Here is a 12,588-nt window from a genome sequence, read left to right on the forward strand (position 1 = left end):
CTTTCGAAACTTTTACATCACTTAGAAAATTTTTCACATTATAACAGACCACACACCTGTGTGGTTAGGCCGTGTGAATTTCACACATCTATGTGGCTTGGGACACACCCGTGTCCTCAGCCCGTGTAACTCTCTGATTATGACGTCATGCAGAAAATGTGGTCACACGGCCAAGGCACACACCCATATCCTTAAACAGTCTGGCGAATTAAATTCCAAAATCAAGTGCAGACTTCGCACGGCCTGGGCACACACCCATGTTCTGAGGCCGTGTCCCTCACACTGTAGAGACACACGGCCGTGTCTCTGCCCGTGTGTTTACTACTAAGCATTCTATTTTGCGTTAATTAGGGTGCAGGGGACACACGACTAAATCACACGCCTATTGGGCAAGCCGTGTGTCACACACGGTCTAGACACACGCCCGTGTATCTACCAGTATGGGCCACTTTAAGGTTATTTTCCAAGCCTAATGTCACCCTTATTTGTTCAAACACATATATACAAATAAGCAATATTTCTTAGACTTGCATGCATGCATTTTCACACCATCTTATACACACACATGACCTTCATCAACATTCAATCATCAATAACCATGTGCCATATCATAATGGAATTGGCAGATACATAGATGAATAGGTTTACAACCCAATAAGCATTATGAGTCATATCTCATGGCCATACACAAAATGAATCAACTATCATTATAAGCCAACACATTTGGCTAGACCAAAATGACATATAACAAAAAGACTAGGTCCTTATACACGCCATACTCAAAATGTTGAGATCAACTATACCCAAATAATCCAATCGATAGTGTGAACGTGCCTCCAATGTACTTTACTCCCTGAGCTAGCTTGACAATACTATAAGAAAATGGAAAAGAGAGGGGGTAAGCATAAAGCTTAGTAAGCTTGCATGTAATTAATAAGTAATGAGAATATGCATTTCCATACACATACATAACATAACTTGACTCATCTCATTCTCAATAATCATTGTAATCATACCCTACCTCATTCAATTTACATAATATTCAATAGAACTCAATATCATAATCTCTCTATTCTTCTCTTATCGAAGTTTTATCATTTCATAATCTTAATACTACAAGGTTGGCATACATACCTGTACCCTTTCAACATGATCATACCTTGTCATTTTTCTAACACATCCTCGGCCTGCCCGTTGAACCATTTGAAATACTAACGAATACTCGGGAAACCCCGTTCACATAATAAGATGCCAACACCATATCCCAGATATGGTCTTACATGGGATCACCACTCGATGCTAATGCCATGTCCTAGACATGGTCTTACATGGGATCTCATATGTCGATGCCAATGCCATGTCCCAGAAATGGTCTTACATGGGTCTCATATTTCGATGCCAATGCCATGTACCAGACATGGTCTTACATGGGATATCATATCAACGCCATATCCTAGATATAGTCTCACATGATAACACAAACCGATGCCAATGCCATATCCCAAATATGGTCTTATACAGGATCTCACAACCCCAAATGTCGTAATATTTGTACCTTAAGTATTCGTAAGGTTTAACAGGCTTTCATCACCTCGATTCTTTATTGAACAATATCAATAGTACTTACAAAGACAAATACACAATTCATGCAAAATTAAATGTTAAATACATAATAGAATGCTATACCAATTACACACAAACTTACCTCGGTACAAAATATGGACAACTATTTCGATTTAGTCTAAGATCTTACTCTTTCCTTGGTCTAGGCCCGGACTCCCTTTTTCTTAATCTATAATAGAAAATTTCACTTGTTTAATTACCACATTATTCAAAATAGCCCATAAATCATATTTTGATAAAATTATAATTTTTCCCTTAACTTTTAGATAATTACAATTTAGCCCCTAGGCTCGTAAAATGAAATGCGATTAATTTCGTTGTTACCCATGCATAGCCGATTCATATTCCCTCTTATAACAACCCACATTTTTCATCAAATCGCATTTTTAACACATATTTTTACATGTTTTACAAACAAGTCCTTTTCGGTGTTTTCACGAAAAATCGCTTAGAAAAATATGTTCATCTATCACCCAACTTCCATTTTCCTCCATTAATAATCAAAATACATGCATGACACATATGGGTGAATTTTTTAACATAAACCCTAGCTCAAAATATTGGTAGAAATAACTATATTATGCTTCAAGGATCTCAAAAACATCAAAAACATCAAAAACTATCACCAAAATGACTTACATGTAAAGGGTTTATTGTGCTGAAAATTTGAAGCCTCCATGGGGTTTTTCTCCTTAAAATTTCGGTGGAAAAAGATGGAGAAGAAGATGACCATTTGATTTTTATTTTATTAGTTGTTGCTTTTGTCATCAAATACCAACCCATACCTAATTTTTGACTTTTTGACTTTTCATTTATTACACTTCATGTATAGCCACACACATATATAATGGCCTAATTGCACATTAAGGACCTCAAATTTTAAGTTCTATAGCTATTTAACACCTTTAGTTAATGGAACACAACTTTTGCATTTTACGCGATTTGGTCCTTTTTCACAAATTAAGCATTCAAACGGTAAAATTTCTTAACAAAACTTTTACACAATCATATTATCATGTCGTAGATCTCAAAATAATATTAAAATTATTTTGATGACCTCAAATTTGTGGTCCCGAAACCACTATTTTGAGTAGGCCCAAAATCGAGATGTTACAAATACAAATCTTGCTCAAAATACAACCAGTTATCACCCCCATATGTCATGCATAGTACAAATAAACAAATGTCTCACAACAGTAGATGACCTCTAATGTAGTCTTTCAAATAGTTCTCCTTCACACAGCAAGTCTGAAAAGGAAAAGTTAACGAGGTAAGGTCATAAGAACTTAGTGACTTCCATAGAGATCTTAAGTAAGAATACTAATAGTACAATTCAATCCTTCAAAGAAATTTCTCATAGTATCATAGAGTACGCCCAATAGCATATACAAGGCTTAGACAAACTCAGCATGTAACATCCTATCTGAAAAAGCCATAGTGTTCGCATACTATTTATAAAAGTAAGGCATATAAAGTAAGTTTTGAATAGGTAGGTATTAAATTTGACTAAGTATATGTGTAACACCCCTAACCCGTAACCGTCGTCGGAACAGGGTTACGGAGCATTACCAGAGTTTATAGAACAAATACAAATAATTCATATTATTTACTATTCATAACTGAAACTAATCATATCATCCTTTGAATGGACCTTCGAGGCCCAATTTAAGCATTAGAAACAAGTAGGGATTAAATCAGGATCTCAAAGAATTTTTCGCAAAATTTCAAAATTTTTTCTTATATACAGGGGTCACATGCCTGTGTGAGTAGACCGTATGGGCATTCGATGTGAGGCACACGGCTGTCCCAACCCGTGTCCTTACCCGTGTAACTCTTCGACTTGAGTCACACGGCTAGCCACATACCCGTGTGCTAGGCCATGTGGTCAATTTAATTTTCGAAAATTAAGTGCAGGATTTACACGGTCAAGACACACGCCATTGTTCTAGGTCGTGTGCCACACATGGCTGAGACACACGCCCGTGTCTCTACCCGTGTTCCTAATTCTGATCATACTATTTCTAAATTTTAAGATGTAGGGGACACACGGCCACACCACATGCCCATGTGCCAGGCCATGTGTCACACACGGTCAAGACACATGCTTGTGTGTCTACCCGTGTGGACAAAATAAAGCTATTTCTTAGCTTTATTTTTCACCCAAAATTTGTCAACAACCTACACTAATACTTGAAAACATATACCAACCAATTCAAGCATTATAACTAAGCCAACACTAACATTTAATGTGATATATCTTCACATGCATTCATGTTTATAATCTTACCTTTTATAGACATACTTGTTTAACATAACTCAATCAAACCATACTAAACACATATGTAATTACCATGATGTAACCTTATAAATATACCAAATCAAACCATCTCTAGCCATTCCAATGGCTAGATTACAAACAATCATTTACAAGCCAACAATTGGCCATGTTAACCTATACATGCCATTATACCAAAATATGTTTACTATTTATACCAAAACGAGTTGGTGGATAGTGTGATGATGCTCTGATCAATCTCTAACCTTTGCGAGCTTTCGAACACTATAAAACAAAGAAAAGAAAACCTAGTAAGCATTTAATGCTTAGTAAGTTCGTATTACAGGAATTAAATTTCCCAATCATATTCATTTAAATAAGCATAAGAATAACATGCTTCCTAAAAAATTGACAAGTTTGCCTAATCACATATACTCAATTAAGCAAGTTAGTCACATATTTCACATATACATTAAAAAAAAATCGTTGAGTTCATCATGCTATAAACTTTCAGGTATTTCAGAAGCATTCGAGACATAATACTTCTAATCTCTTAATTTCTTATGTTAGGAGTTTTATCCGTTGAATTATTGAAATTTCGATGGATACTCAAGTAGTATATGCAAGGTCTACAAATCAGTAATCCGTCAATTCATGTTCAGAGGTACCCAATATGGCACATAATCGGGGAGCACATTCTCGAGCCACATATTTCAGGATGCTCAGATGAGCCATGTAACAGGACACTTATCTAGGCTAAACAGGAAACTCACAAGAGTTTTAATCAGGGAGCTCATAGAGCTTAATAGGTAACTCTGAAGAGTTAATATCAGGGAGCACAAGATAACCATTAAACAGGAAGTTCAAGCAATCCGTGTCAGGAAGTTCACAAGAGCCTATATCAGGACGCTCACGTAGAGCTGCATTTGTGTTCGCATTATATGCTGGATCACAACATTGAATCATGTAACAAGACGCTCACAAAGAGCTATGGTAGTGTGCAACACATACAAAATCGCTACCGATCAGGATGCTCATAGGAACTATATTTGTAACACCCCAAACCCGGCCCAGACGTTATGGCCGGATCCGACGTGTCACATTGAAGTCTTTAAGAAAACCCATGCCTCTTTCAACGTCTTTCTTAGTGTTTTAAAAGATAGTCTTTGCTAAGTTAATAAAGTGAATGGAAGCTGTGCACCAGGTAGGTATCCGAAACAGAGGAGGTGAGCCATGAAGGCTGCTTAAGTACCAAGCTCTTGATTGGATCCAATCCTAGACATGCCCACAACCATTGCCACACTTTGGTGCTAGGTTAGGTTTAGAGAAAAACGAGTTGGAATTTATTCAAGTAGATATTTTTGATAAACCGATTAATTGTATCATTGCGTTATTTTGAAAACAATTATCATTTTGGAAACGCGCCCTAGGTCTAACTCATATTGTTATCAGAAAAATATAGGGTATAAAATAAAATAATCCTAGAAAAATAATTAAAATGACCTTATTACAACCCAAAACCAAATAATAATATTAATAAGATAAAACTTATAAAGAAATAAATCGGCTATTTATTGCAATTAAAAGAAAAAGAAACAGTAGTGTGGCCATCTCCGAGTCCGTCGCAGCTCCAAACCATCTAAGCTTAGGGATTACATGCGCAGTTCGAAACGGGGTGAGTTTACGAAAACTCAGTGTGTAATCCCAATAACAAACAAACAGTAAATAACACGGTATCAGTACAATCTGGGCCAAAGCCCTGTTTAGTCTTGACATATACTGGGCTGAAGCCTTTTGTTTAACGGTTACTGGGCCGAAGCCTTTTCATAAATCATATCACTGGGCCGAAGCCTTTACTATAAACGGTATGGCCCTTAGGCCCATTTCAATATCACATGTAATGTCAATGGATGTATGCAAGCCCATTTCAATATCACATGTAATGTCAATGAATGTATGCAAGCCCATTTGGGGAGACTACTTGACCCACCATCCGCTACTCTCCACCCGTACCAACCAAGCTCTCCATATGGGGAATAATTCAACCCACCTAACCAAACTCTCCACTGGCAGCATAGCTGCTTTATCATATAACTGGAGGCTTAGCCTCTTTTAATAACTGGGGCAAAGCCCTTTCTGATAAACTGGGGCAAAGCCCTTTTCAGTAAACTGGGGCAGAGCCCTTTTAGCACTTCCTCCATCAATATAACCAATATCCCATGCAATATGTCATGTATGCAGAATGTCATGCCCATATTTGAATCAAACAATCACAGTCAAGTCATTCATATCACCAACATATATTCACAATCAAATTCGTCAACCACACAGTCCAAGTCAGTCACTTGCCCACAAGGGCAAAACAGTCATTTTTCATATTATAATGGTATTTTCGTAATTTTACCAAAAAATCAGGGTTTTCCATGTTCATTACAATTGTCAATATTTCCGAGTGTTTAAACAATGATCTTTAACCCACTTATCAAATTCGGGCTTTTGGGCCCAAAACCCCTAATGGGCCCTACGAATGCTGATTTAGCCCACTAAGCCTGCTTAACCCAAATTTTACAACAATACTAACCGTGTTAACATGCAACTTTTCCAAATTCCATTTTCTATCAATTTTACCCAAATGGGCCCAAAAGCCTATTTGGCCCAATTCCTGCCCATTGAGGCCCAATTTACCATCGTGCACAAAATTGAGTTCTTACCCGTTCCATCGATCCAAACACTGATCTTATCGTATTTATCGCATCTATACCCACACGCAACATTACAAGTTCCCGAAATGCCGGTATTTTAGCATTTCGGCTTCTCAGCAAATATTAATCTAAGCTATTATGAGGGTTAGTACACACTTGTTACGGGTTGAAGTTGAAACATTTCCATAATCAATCACCTACGATAACCACCACCTGTCACTCAAACTTAACTATTCCAATATCAATATATGTAAATCCTAAGCACATCAGTCATACGGAACATAAGGGCGTATTCATTATTTTACCATACAAGGGTATTACGGTCACTTTACCCTACAGGGGCTTTACGGTCTTTTTACCTATTAGGGGTATTTTAGTCATTTCATCCTACAAGGGTGTTTTGGTAAATCTACAAACTAAGGGTATTTCAGTAATTTTGTAAACCAATGGTATTCCTATAATTTTTAAAAAAAGTCAAGGGTATTTTTGTAATTTTGTAAATCAGGGGTATTTTGGTAATTTTACAAATTGAGGGTATTTCGGTAATTTCTCAAACCAGTGGTATTTTGGTAATTCTATCCTACAAGGGTATTTCAGTAATTTCACAATCGAGGGTAAAACGGTAATTTTGTAAACTGAGGGTAAAATGGTAATTTTGTAAATCGATGGTAAAACGATAATTCTATAAATCGAGGGTACTTTGGTAATTTTACAAGTCGAGGGTATTTCAGTAATTTGGTAAACTAAAGTATTCTAAACATGGATAACAATACTAATGGCCCTAAAGCCCATTCTCGGCCCAAATGGGCCCACACGCTCGCGTGGCCCTTTTAACCCAAATCTAGCCACATATATGATATTCACCTAGCCTAGTCCAATATTTACTACGCAGACAAACAACTTATCCAATTGGGCCTGTAGGCCCATTGGGCCCACATGACCCCTTTCGGCCCATCGCGGCCCGAAGTAGCCATCCTATAGCTAGAGTAGCGAGAAAATACACACCTGATAGGAGACTGGAGTTAATCCACGCTCCGAGCACTCTTAGCCGACGCCCAACCCAAACGAGCACGCCATACAGCGAAAGGGATCAGCCAAGAAAGGTACCTTTACTCTCCTCATGGTTCCTCTATTTAAAGCCGACAGCATCCACTCTTATGTTAGCTTCCGATGTGGGATCCTCCAACATCGAGTTTAAATTCAACACCAACTCTTGCCCCCTGTTAGCAAAATAAATGCTCCTTGCTTGCCATAGGATTCGAATCCATGCCTCCCTCGGATGCTCCACACGCTACTTGCCACTAAGCCACAAGGCTTTTTGTGTCATATTTTATCCCCAATTAATTATAAGGTCTAAAGGCCAAAGTCCGGTTCCTTAAAAAACCAAAATAAATGGCAAGAGCCAAGGCTTGAACCCAGGCTCCCATACAACCTTAATGACGCCACAACCACTAGACTACAAGCTTCCTTGTGTCATTTATTTAACACAATAATTTAAAAGCCCTCATCCAAACATCCAGGTTTTTTTCTCTTAATACCAAAATTTTTGCTAAAGCCCAAGTTTGAACCCAAGATTTCTCTAACACTTCTTAGGGTCATTAACCACCAAAGCAGACATTTAATTGTGTTATTTCATTGCACAATTAAATACCTATATACAACCTCCTTACGGACTCGCACTCAAGGCCCAATACTTCTAGGGTGTTACAATATTACAGGATGCTCGAGAAGGCTTTTTAATAGGATGCTCGTCTGAGCTATAACGTCCGCAACATATGCAGGACTATAATCAGTACGAAAATTTATGTACCCATTAAATTTCATTATTCAAACAGAACTTAACATCTTCCCGACATAATCAGATATGTGATTATACATTTATATATTTCATGTAATCAAATACCACATTCAAATGAAGCATAAAAATAAACACAACTTAGTTACATGGACTTACTTCGACACTTGTTCGTGTATAAAACTCTACTAATCCATTGCTTTTTGTTTTCCTTGATCCAATTCTGTATTTGGTCTTTCTGGATCTATATAAATGAATTTAATCATCAATTCATTATATTTCATATTCAATTGGATTCAATTTACATCCTAGGCAAAATTACCATTTTGCCCCTATACTTTTCATAAATGACAATTTCGTCCCTAGGCTCAGAAAATTAAATTCATGCAATTTAATTCTTATTCCAAGCCTAACCGAAATTTTCATATAACATTTACAGCACTTGTATTTCACAAAATTTAGAATTTTTCCATAACTTTTACATCTTTACTATTTAGTACCTAAATCATAATTTCATCAAAATTTACTTTACAAAAGTTGTTTATCTATCAACAAATTTTCATTTTCTACCATAAATTTTAAAATTTCAGCATATTCATCCATGGAAAAAATTTTATACTTTGACAACTTTTCAAATTAATCCCCAAAATAGACAGATTAAGCTATTCCAATCTCAAAAATATAAAAATTACTAAAGACGAAATAAGGATACTTACCCAATTAAGCCAAGAAAGCTTGTTTTCTCTTTCCTAGGGTTTTCAGAGAAATTTTGGGGAAGAAGATGATATTAATAATATGACATTTCTATTTAATTATTTATCATCCATTAATTTTTCCACTTTCCAAATTAGTCTTTTTCTTTTTCTAATTTTCCATGAATAATTCATCATAAATATCTACTAACTTTTTATTAATGGTATAATTACCATATAAGGACCTCAAGTTTTGAATTCTATTGCTATTTAATCTTTCTAGCTACTAGAATTCAACTTTTGCATTTTTATGCAATTTGGTCCTTTCTATAATTAATCATGAAATCTATAAAATTTTATTATCAAAATTTTCATATAATATTCCTATCATAATGTAGACCATGTAATAATTTTAAAATAAATTTTCTTTATGACTCTGATTTGTGGTCCTGAAACCACTGTTCTGATTTCACTGAAAATGGGCTGTTACAATATGACTATAGATGCGCTTCCGGGTGAAGTCTACATTAGGCAAGCTTGGTGGTTTGATGGAATCTTTTGAAGAGTATATGCCACCCCAGTTGTTAGATGAAATGATTAAGCCATTAGTGTTAAAACCTTAATTTGAAAGAACCATATGCTTTATTACTATTTTATTGTCCTGGTTGAACAATCTGGTTAGACGAATGAGAATTTGGTTAGTATAGGACTAAGTTTCTTTAACCTATCAGACTTGCATTTCTGAAGAGGTAGAAGTGCTTATTCACAAGGAATGAGGGGTTTGTAGGGAAATCAAACTTATCCACTAAGTTTTTCCTTCTGTGTATATTTGTATAAAGCAAGCTTTAGCTTCTTGAGCAAGTTTTACTCTTTCTTTGACGACCACATTTTCTTTTCAAGCTTTCTCTACAATTTTTTTCTGCCGAAAAACTCTAGACTTAAGACTTGCTTGAAGATTTGGGTTCACTGTATCAGCCAAATCCATCGTCGTTTGGTGTCTGGTAAATATCGATGAAATTCAACTTATTTTCATGGTTATTTATGAGGCCCTAGGATTTTATGCTTTAGGGTCAGTTTGAAAAGTAAAGGAGGAAACTACTAGATTCTGGGTTTCCTTTTAATGTTCATATTAAACGTGTTTAGTTTTTTTTGGTAAAATGATCTCACAAGTTAACTTTTTATATTATAGCTCAAGAAACTCCTGAAAACTTTTGTGCTAAGGGCAAGAATCCTATTGTCTAATATTGCTACATTTTTTGGTGAGTTCATTCTTGCTTTCATGTGTGTGTATTATGTTCTCATTTATGTTTGATTGAGGTAAGCACTTTTATCCCATAAGACAACATGCTTGTGTATGAGTAATAAAGGTTCGTGGTCATAAATCTGAGTTAGTTGTCTGTGTAAATAGAGTAAGAGTATTTCTTCGTGTTTAAGCTATCACCCATTGTTCTAGAATGAACAATATGAACCGAGTTATGAAAATGAAATCATGGCGATGCCTTTAATGAAATGAGCATTGAATTGGCAGATCGCGATACATGAAAAGGGATCATGTAGCCTTTAGTAGGGTAAGAGTTATTGCAAACCAGATTGGCAAATCATGATGGAACGAATGAAATGAATGCTAAGGCTTGATCATGGACTTGGGTGTGGCTAGCACGAAGAAGGTTGTCTGTATGGCTGCATTGGCATAGTGAATGCTCCAAAGGAATAGTGTCGTAGTAAAGTCTATTTTGTGAATGGTATTCTCCAATAGGTGAATTGTATAGCTTGCTGAGTTAGAAAGGTTTAGTGGTATGATGTAATATCCTGATTTTGGGCCTAGTCGGAATAGTGGTTTCGTGACCACAAAATCCGAGATAGAAATAATTATTTTATGATTATTTTAAGGTCTATGATATGATTGCATGATTGTGTGAAAATTTCGTGAAGAAATTTTATGCATAAAGTGCCTAATTTGAAATTTGGGACTAAATTGAATAAATTGCAAAACTTGTGTTCTAGAAGTATTTTACATAAAATTGAATTAGATTATTAATTAGAGGTCCTTAAAGAGTAATTTTACCAATTTCTAAGTCTATGGACAAAATTGGACATGGATGGAATTTTGGAAAGTTTAGTAGTAAGGGCATTTTGGTCATTTAGGGGTAAAATGAATTAAAATACAAAATTAAAAGCCAATTTTGCTCATCTTCAACCCCATGGCCGAATATAGCAAGGAGAAACCATGGCTAGGGTTTTCAAGCTTCCAAGCTCGATTGTAAGTCCGTTCTAGCCTCGTTTTTAATGATTTTTACGTTTTGGAGTCCGGTAGCTCGATTTAGCTTATGCTAGCAATAATTTAACCTAGGGTTTATATTTGGAAAAATACCCATAGGTGAAATTTGTGTATTTTGGTGTTTTATGATAGAATATGAGGTTTTAAATTATGTTAGACAACTTGTGCTACTCGGTTTTAAGTGAAAACGAGCAAAAGGGCTTAATCGGTAAAAATACCTAATAGTCATAAGTACATGTTAGAGTGAGAATTTGATGTTGCCATAGAAGGAAAAATGATCAGCATGTCATAAAACATAAGAAAATAGGCTGAATTTTAATTTACGAGCTTTGGGGCAAAAGTGTAAATATGCAAAAGTTTAGGGGCAAAATTGTAATTTTTCCAAAATATGATTTTGGGTCAATTTGAATAATGTGAGTCCTAATTAGACTATATTTTAAATGATAGAGCAAGGAAAACTGAAATTCGGGCTAAAATGGGGAAAATACCAAGTTGTGGACGAAATGGTAAAAATAGCCATTTTCGCATACGAGGTAAGTTCATATGTAAATGTTGGTCACATAGTTATTATTTTAAATGTTTTAATGTTTTTTAAATGATATGATAATTATTATGAAATATTATACTTGTGATAATTGTTTGATAATATGTAATTATGTGAATTACTTGATGAGTATGAACTATCACCGAAGTATCGATTTTGATATTCCGTGGAAGACGGAAAAGATGTGAGATCGAGGAAAAAGGCCCGTTTGAACCTTAGGAATAGATTAGGATACAAGTGACATGTCACTAGGATGGTTGAGCATCCGAACTCGTTGAGTTGAGTCCGAGTTCACTTATGGATGCTAGCGTCCGAACTCGTTGAGTTGAATCCGAGTTCGTGAGATGTAACTAGGCATCCGAACTCGTTGAGTTGAGTCCGAGTTCACTTATGGATGCGAACGCCCGAGCTCGTTGAGTTGAGTTCGAGTTCACTTATGGGCGGGTTACATGGTAGCTTGGCTACATATGTGGCACTTATGTGCAAACTTTCCATGTATCCGAATTATATTCGATGTGTTTAACGGTAAAGTTCTACTCAAATGGAGGAATACTCAAGATGAAAGGGACGTATTGGTAAGTGTTGTGAAATGGATACTTTGAACAGGTATGTACTTAACCCTCGGGTTGAAAACTTCGATATAACAACAATATGGTAAGATGATAAATGAAAAGGTGAT

This window comes from Gossypium arboreum, chromosome 3, assembly GCF_025698485.1.
Source record: "Gossypium arboreum isolate Shixiya-1 chromosome 3, ASM2569848v2, whole genome shotgun sequence".
Taxonomy (NCBI): Eukaryota; Viridiplantae; Streptophyta; class Magnoliopsida; order Malvales; family Malvaceae; genus Gossypium; species Gossypium arboreum.